Genomic DNA, 12,743 nt, shown 5'->3' on the forward strand with positions numbered 1-12,743 from the left:
TGTTCATCCAGCCCTCCACGGGGTGGTCCTGTTCATCCAGCCCTCCACGGGGTCCTGTTCATCCAGCCCCAACCGGCTCGATCGATCGGGGTCCTGTTCATCCAGAGGCAACACCACGGGGTCCTGGTCATCCACCCCCACCGGGAACTGTTCATCCAAACCCCCCAGCAATGCTCACTGTTCATCCAGAGGCAGCATCGATCGGCTTCAGTTAGCAGCAGTAGCGAAGGCATCCCTCGATCGGGTTCAGTAACGCGTAGCCTGCAGTGCAATCACTCGGGTTAAGTTAGAGCCCAACGCCTCGCTCGGGTTCAGTTAGATCCCAACGCCTCGCACCCACGCGCGTGCGTGTATGAGAGAAACGCGCATCGCTCGGCCCCGACCACCCACCGTAACCGGGAACATGTAACACCCCGGATGTAACTTTCCATATTTGTAACTCCAACTCTTGCCATTTTCGGCTATGTGTTATGATTATACCCTTCGTGGTCGGGTTTTGTTTTCCATTTTGCATTTTGTTCATGTCATGCATCTCATATCATGTCATCATGCGCATCTCATTTGCATACGTGTTCGTCTCTTGCATCCGAGCATTTTTCCTCGTTGTCCGTTTTGCAATTCGGCACTCCCACATGCACCGGCGCATCCCTCTTGTCTCTTTTCGTGAGCGGGTGTTAAACGTTCTCGGAATGGACCGAGGTTTGGCAAGTGGCCTTGGTACACCACCGGTAGACCACCTGTCAAGTTTCGTTCCATTTGGAGGTCGTTTGATGCTCCAACGGTTAACCGGGTAACCGCAAAGTCCTTTTGTGTGTTGCGGCCAAACCCCCCTCCTAACAGCCCAATAACCCACCTAAGTCACCTCCATGCTCTCGGTCGTTCGATCACGATCGTGTGGGCGAAAACCGCACTCCATTTGGAGTCTCCTAGCTCCCTATGCCTATATAAACACCTCCCCCTCCGAAATTTGCGTCCAAATCGCGGATAAACCCTAGCCCCGCTCCTCCGCGCTGCCGGACGTGTCCGCCCGGCGCCGGACACAACCGCCGCCACCTCACCCCGGCCAATCCGCTGCCGCCACGTCAGCACCGCCACCGCCCGCGTCCAACGGTGCCGTGCCACGTGCCCCGCCGCTGCCATCCACCGCTCGCGGCCCGGAGAGCCCGAGTCGGGCCCTCCCGGCCCGTCCGCCGTCCGCCGCCTGCCCGCGCGTCCCCGCCCGTGCCCGGCTCCTCCCCCGCGCGCCTCCACCCGCGCGGCTCCCCCCCGCCGCCGCCGTACCAGCTCCCCGCCACTCCGCCTCTCGCCGGCGCGCCCCGCCGCCTCGCCCGGTGCGCCGCCACGGGCCTCGAGCCCCGAGACGACCCGCGCCGCCGTGCCTCCCGCCGTCCGCCCGCGCCGCGCCCGCCGTCCTCCTCCGCCCGTGCGCCGCCTCCCGTGCTTCCCCGGCTCCAACTCCTGCGAGACCCGCTGCGACCTCGACATCCGTGCCCCGATCGAGATCTGAAGGATGACCCCGAAATCCCCTAAGTCCCGATTATTTCCACATTATGTGCTCATGTTCATCACATCGTATCTCATTGCATACTGCTCCGTTTTGCGTGCATGATATATCGAAATGTTCCTCTAGAGATTCTCTTCCTTTTGTTACATTGTGCCATGCTCGTTTGGGTTCATCTTGATACCCAAATCTCTGGTGCAAGAGTGCTATATGATGTTTACTGCTGTTACTTATCAGAACTTGGTGTTTTGTTATTTTTGTTGCATTTGATGTGTGCATCTTATGGGCATGAGCTCTACAGGTGTTTTGATCTATGCCATGCCATCTTTACAGAGGTGTATGCCATGTATTTTTGTGATCTATGTGGTGACTAGCACAAGCATGCAAACTAGGCTTCGTGATGTTTCTGTTTCCACGGACTTAGAATTTTGCTGTCTGTTACTGCTGTTATTTGGTTAGCATGTATCCATGTGTCTACAGAGAGATCCATGCTTCTTTTGAGTATGTTCATTAAGAATGTTTTGTAGATATAGTTGTGCTCTATCCGTCCATGCCCCTCTTTGCAATTATGGAGTGCCATAGCATGTCTTAATCTTGCTCTACATTTGCTATAAAATATACCTGGCAGATTATTAACATGATATTCAATTTTGCCAAGGTTGTTGTAGTTGATCAATACATGCTATGAACTTGCTCTTGCGATGGTTAGCTTCATAAACATGCCATCTTGATGTACATATGCTTGTTTTGTCATTAATTGCTTTGTGATGAGTGAATCAAGCTCACCAAGATGCCTTCATAATGCTGTGAATGCCATGTTCTGTTTTCTGCTGTCTGAAACCTGTTAACGAAACATGCTATGTTTACATGGGTGCCATTATATCTTCTGATCCTTTTTGGCTCATGGTCATTAAGGGACTTTTGTTCTATGCATTTAGTAGATTCATTCCATGCCTTGTTTTGCTATGTTAAGTTCCTTTAGCATGTTGACTGCTTGCTCTGAACATTGCTACCTGATGCTGTTTCAGCCATGTCCTGTAATTTCACTAAGTCTGTAAAGCTGATATCTTTTGCATTTTTGTCATGCTTGTTTCAACCTGTTATGGTGTGATCTAGCCGTAGCTCACTGTTCATCTTTTGTCAAGCATCTCCTATAGATTACTGCAATATGCTTTGTTGCTTTGTTGGAGTGCCGTAGCATAGTTACTTGATGTATTCTAAGTGCTATCATGCTGTTAATCACAGAATCGTGTCATTCTTGTTTTGCTTGCCATTTGCAAACCGTGCATCCGGTTCCGGTGATCTTTATATCGATTTCGACCGAAATCATCTCATATTTCCAGTGGCATACTTGGTTTGCCAAGTTACTGCATTGTTCATCCTTTTTCTTCCGGAGCACGCTTATGCATCGCATATCATATCTCGCATATCATGCATGTATTGCATCATGTTGCTTGTGCATTTCCCGTGATTGATTGTGGTTCCATTGCTTGTGTTCTTGCTGTGGGTAGAGCTGGGAGACGAGTTCGTGAACGAGGAACCTGTTGAATACGCTTACGAGGATCAAGCTTTCGACAACTCTGAGAGCCTAGCAGGCAAGATGACCATACCCTCGAAATCACTTCTATCTTTGCTTTGCTAGTTGTTCGTTCTATTGCTATGCTGCACTACCTACCACTTGCTATATCATGCCTCCCATATTACCATGTCAAGCCTCTAACCATCCTTTCCTAGCAAACCGTTGTTTGGCTAAGTTACCGCTTTTGCTCAGCCCTTCTTATAGCGTTGCTAGTTGCAGGTGAAGTTGAAGTTGAAGTTGGTTCCATGTTGGAACATGGATATAATTTGGGATATCACAATATCTCTTATTTAATTAATGCATCTATATATTTGGTAAAGGGTGGAAGGCTCGGCCTTATGCCTGGTGTTTTGTTCCACTCTTGCCGCCCTAGATTCCGTCATACCGGTGTTATGTTCCTTGAGTTTGCGTTCCTTACTTGGTTGGGTGATTTATGGGACCCCCTTGACAGTTCGCCTTGAATAAAACTCCTCCAAAAAGGCCCAACCTTGGTTTTACCATTTGCCTACCTAAGCCTTTTTCCCTTGGGTTTTCGCGAGCCCGAGGGTCATCTTTATTTTAACCACCCCGGGGCAGTGCTCCTTCGAGTGTTGGTCCGAACCGAGCTGCCTGCGGGGCCACCTCGGGGAAACTCGAAGTTTGGTTTTACTCGTAGCCTGTCTCATCCGGTGTGCCCTGAGAACGAGATATGTGCAGCTCCTATCGGGATTTGTCGGCACAGTCGGGCGGTCTTGCTGGTTTTGTTTTACCATTGTCGAAATGTCTTGTAAACCGGGATTTCAAGACTGATCGGGTCTTTCCAGCAGAAGGTTTATCCTTCGTTGACCGTGAGAGCTTATAATGGGCTAAGTTGGGACACCCCTGCAGGGTATTATCTTTCGAAAGCCATGCCCGCGGTTATGAGGCAGATGGGAATTTGTTAATGTCCGGTTGTAGAGAACTTGACACTTGACTTAAATTAAAATACATCAACCGTGTGTGTAGCCGTGATGGTCTCTTCTCAGCGGAGTCTGGGAAGTGAACACGGTTTGAGCTATGCATGAACGTAAGTAGTTTTCAGGATCACTTCTTGATCATTTCTAGCTTCGCGACCATTGCGTTGCTTCTCTTCTCGCTCTTCTTTGCGTATGTTAGCCACCATATATGCTTAGTGCTTGCTGCAGCTCCACCTCATTACACCATCCTTTCCTATAAGCTTAAATAGTCTTGATCTCGCGGGTGTGAGATTGCCGAGTCCTCGTGACTCACAGATTCTACCAAAACAGTTGCAGGTGCCGACGATACCAGTGCAGGTGACGCAACCGAGCTCAAGTGGGATTTCGACGAGGAACGTGGTAGTTACTATGTTTCGTTTCCTGATGGTCAGTAGTGGAGCCCAGTTGGGATGATCAGGGATCTAGCATTTGGGGTTATCTTATTTTCATTTGGATTTGACCGTAGTCGGTCTATGTGTGGATTTTGGATGATGTATGAATTAATTTATGTATTGTGTGAAGTGGCAATTGTAAGCCAACTCTCGTTATCCCATTCTTGTTCATTACATGGGATTGTGTGAAGATGACCCTTCTTGCGACAATACCTACAATGCGGTTATGCCTCTAAGTCGTGCCTCGACACGTGGGAGATATAGCCGCATCGTGGGCGTTACAGAACACCCCGATATTTTCCTCGCCCTTGCTTCTACCACGGTTTTTTCCTTCATGGACAGCCCAAAGAATGTCATGCAGCTGCATCTCTGGCCCGCCCAGGACGAAAAGCCCATTTTCTGTCATGATTTTTTGTCATAGAACTAGGACTCCACCACATCTATGATGATACCGGGTTTTGTCACAATTATCGTCATAGAAGTGTCATAAGTATGACAGAAAAAATTTCGTTCGGCCCAAAATGTCACGGATGTCTTTTTTTTTGTAGTGCCAGGTACCCTTGCGAGGCTGATCCTACCAGCGGTCCTCACGAGGCCGGTCGCGCCACTCCTGGCGTGGTCCCCGGTCGTCCCAGCGTCCTCTGCCACGTCCTCCTCCTCGGCCGTAGCCCCGGTCGTAGCGCTCGGGGCATCGACCGAAGCGTCCATGGCGAATGGCACTGAGCTCCTGACAATCGTTGGTGTTGTGACTGTGGATGTTGTGGAAGGCGCAGAACGGTCGACTGCTCTTGGATGACTCAGGCTGGTCCCTGCCGCGCTTCGTGTCCGGCTCTGCCGCGAGGACGGCTGCTCCCTTGCGCTTCACGTCCTTGGCCTTGGCTTTCTTCTCCTCCAGGTCGGCAGCTGGGAGCCCGAGAAGGGAAAGGCGCCCTTCCTCAGCCCTTGCGCACTTGGTCGCCAAGTTGAACAGATCCAGGGATGTGCACAGCTCCTCATGGATGGCGAGCTCCTCCTTCATTTTTACGTCGCGAACGCCATTGGAGAACGCCGAGATGATGGCCTCGTCCGCCACCTTGGGGATCTTGAGACGAACGTTGTTGAAACGCTGGATGTACTTCTGGAGGGTCTCTCCTAGTTGTTGCTTGACGCGGCACAGGTCACCCGCGGCCGATGGGCGGTCGCGAGTGCCCTGGAAGTTGGCGATGAAACGGTTGCGCATCTCGTCCCAGGAGGAGATCGAGCCTGGAGGCAGGTTCAGGAGCCACGAACGAGCGTCGTCTTTGAGCGCCATGGGGAACCAGTTCGCCATGACTTTCTCGTCGCCGTTGGCCGCCTCGATGCTCAGCTCGTAGAGCTGCAGGAACTCCGCGGGGTCGGGGGTGCCGTCGTAGCGCAGAGGCAGGTCCAGCTTGAACTTGCCCGGCCAGGCGACGCTACGCAGCTCAGGGGTGAAGGCGTGGCAGCCCGCGGTGGCCACCGGAACCTGGCCTTGATGCCCGCACACCGCCACCGCAGGCGGCGCACGGTCCTGTCGCAGTGGCGCCGGGAGCGCAGGAGCGTTTTCTTGCTGTCGAGGGACTTCTTGGCAGCTTCCTTCTACGCGCACGGTGCCCGACGCGGTGGGTCATGCTCGGGGGCCGCGCGCCTTGGCGCTATGGCGTCGTCTTGTGGCAGAGGTGGTGGAGGCGCTCCATGAGCCATGTCACCCGCAACGGGCGGGGAGCGAGGCAGCGAGAGGGATGGCACAGGGGAGCCCCCTGTGGCACTGACAAGCTCGGCGATGTGGTCGAGCCAGTCCTCGTAGAGGTCGTCGATGGGGTGGTAGCACAGGAGTTCGCGCGCCATGCACAGCGCGACCCGCGCGTCCGTGGGAGTGTGACAGGCGTGAGACGACGAGCCAACCGGGGGTAGCAACGAAGTGGCGGTGCGGCCGTCCCGCCGCATCGAGGGGTGCAGCGAGGATGCTTGCTGCTCATTCCCCGCCGGGCCGGTGACGGTGTTGGCGGCAGGCGACAGAGAACGACGGGGTGGCCCGCCGACGGGGGCCGCCTGAGCAACGCGGGCGGCGAGGGCAGCCCGACTCTCAGCGCGTGCTCGGCGAGCGTCCGCCATGGAGATGAGGAAGCAACGGGACGCGGAGCGACGGAAGGAAAGCTTCGGCGCACTCTTACCTCGCGCGCCAAATGTCGGATCTTGGGTTCCGGCAAAACCCTTATGGTTCAAACTATGGGGTGCGCGCGAAGATCTCTCCCTCACAGATCACGCCCTGACGCGCTTCGCGATCTCTTGGCTAGCTCGGCGAACTCGCAACACAAGGGACACAAGATTTATACTGGTTCAGGCCACCATTGTGGTGTAATACCCTACTCCAGTGTGGTGGTGGTGGATTGCCTCTTGGGCTAGGGATGAACAGTACAAGGGGAAGAACAGCCTCCTGAGGCGAGGTGTTCTTGTGCTTGGTGAATTTGTGTGGGTGAGGATTCGATCCCCTCCTACTGTGGTGGATAGTCCTATTTATAGAGGCCCTGGTCCTCTTCCCAAATATTGAGCGGGAAGGGATCCCACAACGGCCAATTTGAAAGGGGACAGCTAGTACAACTTATCCTAACAAAAGTAGTCTTCACCTGCAAAAGGCTCTGGTGGTGACGCCGCCTTGGGCTCCATGGTGACCTCCGTCTTGCCGTCCTGCTGGTCTTGGTATCGTTGCACCGATATGGAAACCTTTGCTTGACGCCTTGGTACTCCTCGCCTGCGCTTGCCGCCTTATCACCAAAGGGGAAACAAGGACACTGTGCGCGCTAGCGCCCGCCAGGCGCCCGCCTGGCCTTGGTCGTCATGGCTCACGTCACGAGAGCCTCGCGAGGTTTGCCTTGCCTTGATCTCTCCGCCCCTCGCGAGCCTGCCTGGTGAGGCCGCTCCCAAGGAGGTCTCGCGTCGTCCGCCTCGCGAGGCTTGGCCCCTCGCGAGGGTCTTGAAAGCTTGTTGGTGAAGATGGGTCGTACGGGCCTGCTCGCAGAGCCACGCCGTGGGCCGCATGCAGGCAAGTCTGGGGACCCCCGTTCCCAGAACGCCGACAATCAAGATCTATAGAGATACATCAAGACGCTTAATTGGACTTTCACAAAGCACATATCTTGATAAAGTTTTGAAGAAGCTCAAAATGGATCAATCAAAGAAAGGGTTCTTGCCCGTGTCACAAGGTGTAAAGTTGAGTAAGACTCAAAACCCGACCACGGTAGAAAATAGAAAGAGAATGAAAGTCTCAGCCATAGGTTCTATAAAGTATGCTATGCTGTGTACCAGACCTATTGTGTACCTTGCCATGAGTTTGGCAAGGGGGTACGATAGTGATCCAGGAGTGGATCACTGGACGGCGGTCAAAGTTATCCTTAGTTACCTAGAGGACTAAGGAAATATTTCTCGGTTACAAGGTGATAAAGAGTTTGTCATAAAGAGTTACGTCGATGCAAGCTTTTACACCAATCTGGATGACTCTGAGTCTCAATGTGGATACATATTGAAAGTGGGAGCAATTAGCTAGAGTAGCTCCATGCAGAGCATTGTAGACATAGAAAATTTGCAAAATACATACGGCTCTGAATGTGGCAGACCCGTTGACTAAACTTCTCTCACAAGCAAAACATGATCACACCTTAGTACTCTTTGGGTGTTAATCACATAGCGTTGTGAACTAGATTATTGACTCTAGTAAACCCTTTGGGTGTTAGTAACATGGCTATGTGAACTAATCACATAAAGATGTGAACTATTGGTGTTAAATCACATGACGATGTGAACTAGATTATCGACTCTAGTGCAAGTGGGAGACTGAAGGAAATATGCCCTAGAGGCAATAATAAAGTTGTTATTTATATTTACTTATATCATGATAAATGTTTATTATTCATGATAGAATTGTATTAACCGGAAACTTGATACATGTGTGGATACATAGACAAAACACAGTGTCCCTAGTAAGCCTCTACTAGACTAGCTCGTTAATCAAAGATGGTTAAGTTTCCTAACCATAGACATGTGTTGTAATTTGATGACTGGGATCACATCATTAGGAGAACGATGTGATGGACAAGACCCATCAGTTAGCTTAGCATAATGATCGTTAAGTTTTATTGCTATTGCTTTCTTCATGGCATATACATATTCCTTTGACTATGAGATTATGCAACTCCCGGATACCGGAGGAATACCTTGTGTGCTATCAAACTTCACACCATAACTGGGTGATTATAAAGATGCTCTACAGGTATCTCCGAAGGTGTTTGTTGGGTTGGTATAGATCAAGATTAGGATTTCTCACTCCGAGTATAGGAGAGGTATCTCTGGGCCCTCTCGGTAATACACATCATAATAAGCGTTGCAAGCAATGTAACTAATGAGTTAGTTGCGGGATGATGTATTACGGAACGAGTAAAGAGACTTGTCGATAATGAGATTGAACTAGGTATGAAGATACCGACGATCGAATCTCGGGAAGCAACATACTGATAGACAAAGGGAATTACGTATGTTGTCATAATGTTCGACCGATAAAGGTCTTCGTAGAATATGTAGGAGCCAATATGGGCGTTGAGGTACCGCTATTGGTTATTGACTAGAGAGGTGTCTCGGTCATGTCTACATAGTTCTCGAACCCGTAGGGTCCGCACGCTTAACGTTCATTGATGATATAGTACTACGGACATGACAATCACGCAAGATCTATCTAGGATATGCATAGGAACGAGATGGGAGAGTGTGTCTACGTACCCTCGTAGACCGAAAGCGGAAGCATTTAGTAACGCGGTTGATGTAGTCGAACATCTTCATGATCCAACCGATCAGAGTACCGAACGTACGGCACCTCCGTGTTCAGCACACATTTAGCACGATGATGTCCCTCGAGCTCTTGATCCAGTTGAGGACGAGGGAGAGTTCCGTCAGCAGATGGCATGACGACGGTGATGATGAAGCTACCAGCGCAGGGCTTCGCCTAATCACTACTATTACTCCAATATTGGAGCCCCTTTGGGGTGCCCCCTTCCCACGTACATAAAGGAGGGAGGGAGAGAGGCCGGCCCTCCTAGGGGCGCGCCATGTGTAGGGAGTCCTATTAGGACTCCCAAGTCCTAGTAGGATTCCCTTTCCTTTTCGGAGTGGGAAAGAAGGAAAGGAGGGAGAGGGAGAAGGAAAGGGGGGCCGCGCCCCCACCCCTTGTCCAATTCAAGTTGGGCAGGGGGGAGTGTCAGTGTCAAAACCGGCGGATCTTGGGTAGGGGGTCCCGAACTATGCGTCTAAGGTCGATCGTAACAGGAGACAGGGGACACGATGTTTACCCAGATTCGGGCCCTCTTGATGGAGGTAATACCCTACTTCCTGCTTGATTGATCTCGATGAATATGAGGATTACAAGAGTTTATCTACCACGAGATCGTAATGGCTAATCCCTAGATGTCTAGCCTGTATGATTGTGATCCTCTCTACGGACTAAACCCTCCGGTTTATATAGACACCAGAGGGGCCTAGGGTTGTACATAGTCGGTTTACAGAGGAAGGAATCTTCATATCCGAATGCAAAGCTTGCCATCCCCACAAAGGAGAGTCCCATCCGGACACGGGAGGAAGTCTTCTGTCTTGTATCTTCATGGCCCATTAGTCCGGCCCACGTCACATAGGCCGGACGCCCGAGGACCCATTAATCCAGGACTCCCTCAGTAGCCCCTGAACCAGACTTCAATGACGATGTGTCCGGCGCGCTGATAGTCTTCGGCATTGCAAGGCGGGTTCTTCCTCTGAATACTTCAAAGCGTCTGATCCTAAGAGTTATACTCGGCTCTCCATTTAATGTCGTACACATTGGCTTCTGCGCCTCCATTGCTTTGGCTTCCACGTGTCGAGTGAACGAGAAAGGTCAGAGTATTTTCGCACATAACACCCTGGCCATGTAAGAAAGCCGTATATTTAAGTGGATTGGATCTCAGATGCCATCTCACACCAGGCGGAAAATCCTTCGAGCTTGCTAGGAGAAACCATTCCAGCGTGGCTAGCGTTCCCAGTTCTTCCTCCCGCCCCCATGGCTCCGAAAAAGGCGATTGGAAGAAATGTTCAGTATCCCATGACCAGCTGAGTAAGCTTCAAACGCAAGGATACTTTCCCCCATGGATCTAGTCCCCGTCCGGGCAGGATTAACCTCTTTTACAAGCGAAGCCCTAGCGGAAAATTTCCCTAATCCAACCAGGGGGGAGCGAGTGTGCTTCATATCCTTCTTAATAAGAGGCGTCGGGTTTCCAATCCACCCCTTCCTCCGAGGTCTTCTGGAGTACTACGGCCTCCAACTACACAACCTCACTTCAGCCTCCATCCTGCATATCGCAAGTTTTGTCGCTCTTTGTGAGCTATTCCTGGGCTGCGAGGCCCACTTTGGTTTTTGGAGGAATCTTTTCTGCCTCGTCCCTCGTACCCAAAAGGGATCCGTATTCGAGGTGGGCGGCGCCGAGATATGGCGCATAGCCGGGACCGGATACTTGTCCGGCACGCCGAAGAAGGCATCCGAAGAGTGGCCCTCAGAGTGGTTTTATATTGAAGATGTCGCTCTCCCCGATCCAGTCTGAATGGGCCTCCCCGATTTTCCAGCGCTCCGTTTAGGAAACGCCACAGCTGGCGTCCTCGGAGCCTCGAGGAGGAAGACAACGCAGAAGTCCAACAATTAATGGGCAAGATAAGGACACTTGCCCAGTTCAGATTATCAATAATCGAGGTAATGGTGATACGTCTCCAACGTATCTATAATTTTTGATTGTTCCATGCTATTATATTATCTGTTTTGGATGTTTAATGGGCTTTAATATACCTTTTAAATTATTTTTGGGACTAACCTATTAACCGAAAGCCCAGTGTAAATTGCTACTTTTTTGCCTATTTCAGTGTTTCGCAGAAAAAGAATATCAAACGGAATCCAAACGGAATGAAACCTTCGCGAGGATCGTTTTTGGAACAAACGCAATCCAGGAGACTTGGAGTGGACGTCAAGGAAGCAGCGAGGAAGCCACGAGGCAGGAGGGCGCGCCCCAGGGGGGTGGGCGCGCCCCCCACCCTCGTGGGCCCCTCCCAGCTCCAGCGACCTACTTCTTTCACCTATATATACTCTTATACCCTGAAACCTTCGGGGAGAGCCACGAAACACCCTTTCCACCGCCGCAACCATCTGTACCCGTGAGATCCCATCTTGGGGCCTTTTTCGATGATCTGCCGGAGGGGGATTCGATCACGGAGGGCTTCTACATCAACACCATAGTCTCTCCGATGATGTGTGAGTAGTTTACCACAGACCTTCGGGTCCATAGTTATTAGCTAGATGGCTTCTTCTCTCTCTTTGGATCTCAATACAAAGTTCTCCTCGATTCTCTTGGAGATCTATTCGATGTAACTCTTTTTGCGGTGTGTTTGCCGAGATCCGATGAATTGTGGGTTTATGAACTTGATTATCTATGAATATTATTTGATTCTTCAACGAATTCTTATATGCATGATTGATATATTTGCAAGTCTCTTCGAATTATCGGTTTAGTTTGGCCTACTAGATTGATCTTTCTTGCAATGGGAGAAGTGCTTAGATTTGGGTTCAATCTTGCGGTGCTCGATCCCAGTGACAGAAAGGGAACCGGCACATATTGTATTGTTGCCATCGAGGATAAAAAGATGGGGTTTATATCATATTGCTTGAGTTTATCCCTCTACATCATGTCATCTTTCCTAATGCGTTACTCTGTTCTTATGAACTTAATACTCTAGATGCATGCTGGATAGCGGTCGATGTGTGGAGTAATAGTAGTAGATGCAGAATCATTTCGGTCTACTTCACACGGACGTGATGCCTATATTCATGATCATTGCCTTAGATATCATCATAACTATGCGCTTTTCTATCAATTGCTAGGCAGTAATTTGTTCACCCACCGTAATACATGCTATCTTGAGAGAAGCCACTAGTGAAACCTATGGCCCCCGGGTCTACTTTACATCATATAAGTTTCCAATCTACAATTCTAGTTTACTATTATTTTGCAATCTTTATTTTCCAATCTATACCACAAAAATACCAAAAATATTTATCTTATTATCTTTATCAGATCTCAATTTTGCAAGTGGTCGTGAAGGGATTGACAACCCCTTTATCGCGTTGGTTGCAAGGTTCTTATTTGTTTGTGCGGGTACTAGGCGACTTGCGTGTAGTCTCCTACTGGATTGATACCTTGGTTCTCAAAAACTGAGGGAAATACTTACGCTACTTTGCTGCATCA

This window comes from Aegilops tauschii, chromosome 4, assembly GCF_002575655.3.
Source record: "Aegilops tauschii subsp. strangulata cultivar AL8/78 chromosome 4, Aet v6.0, whole genome shotgun sequence".
Taxonomy (NCBI): domain Eukaryota; kingdom Viridiplantae; phylum Streptophyta; class Magnoliopsida; order Poales; family Poaceae; genus Aegilops; species Aegilops tauschii.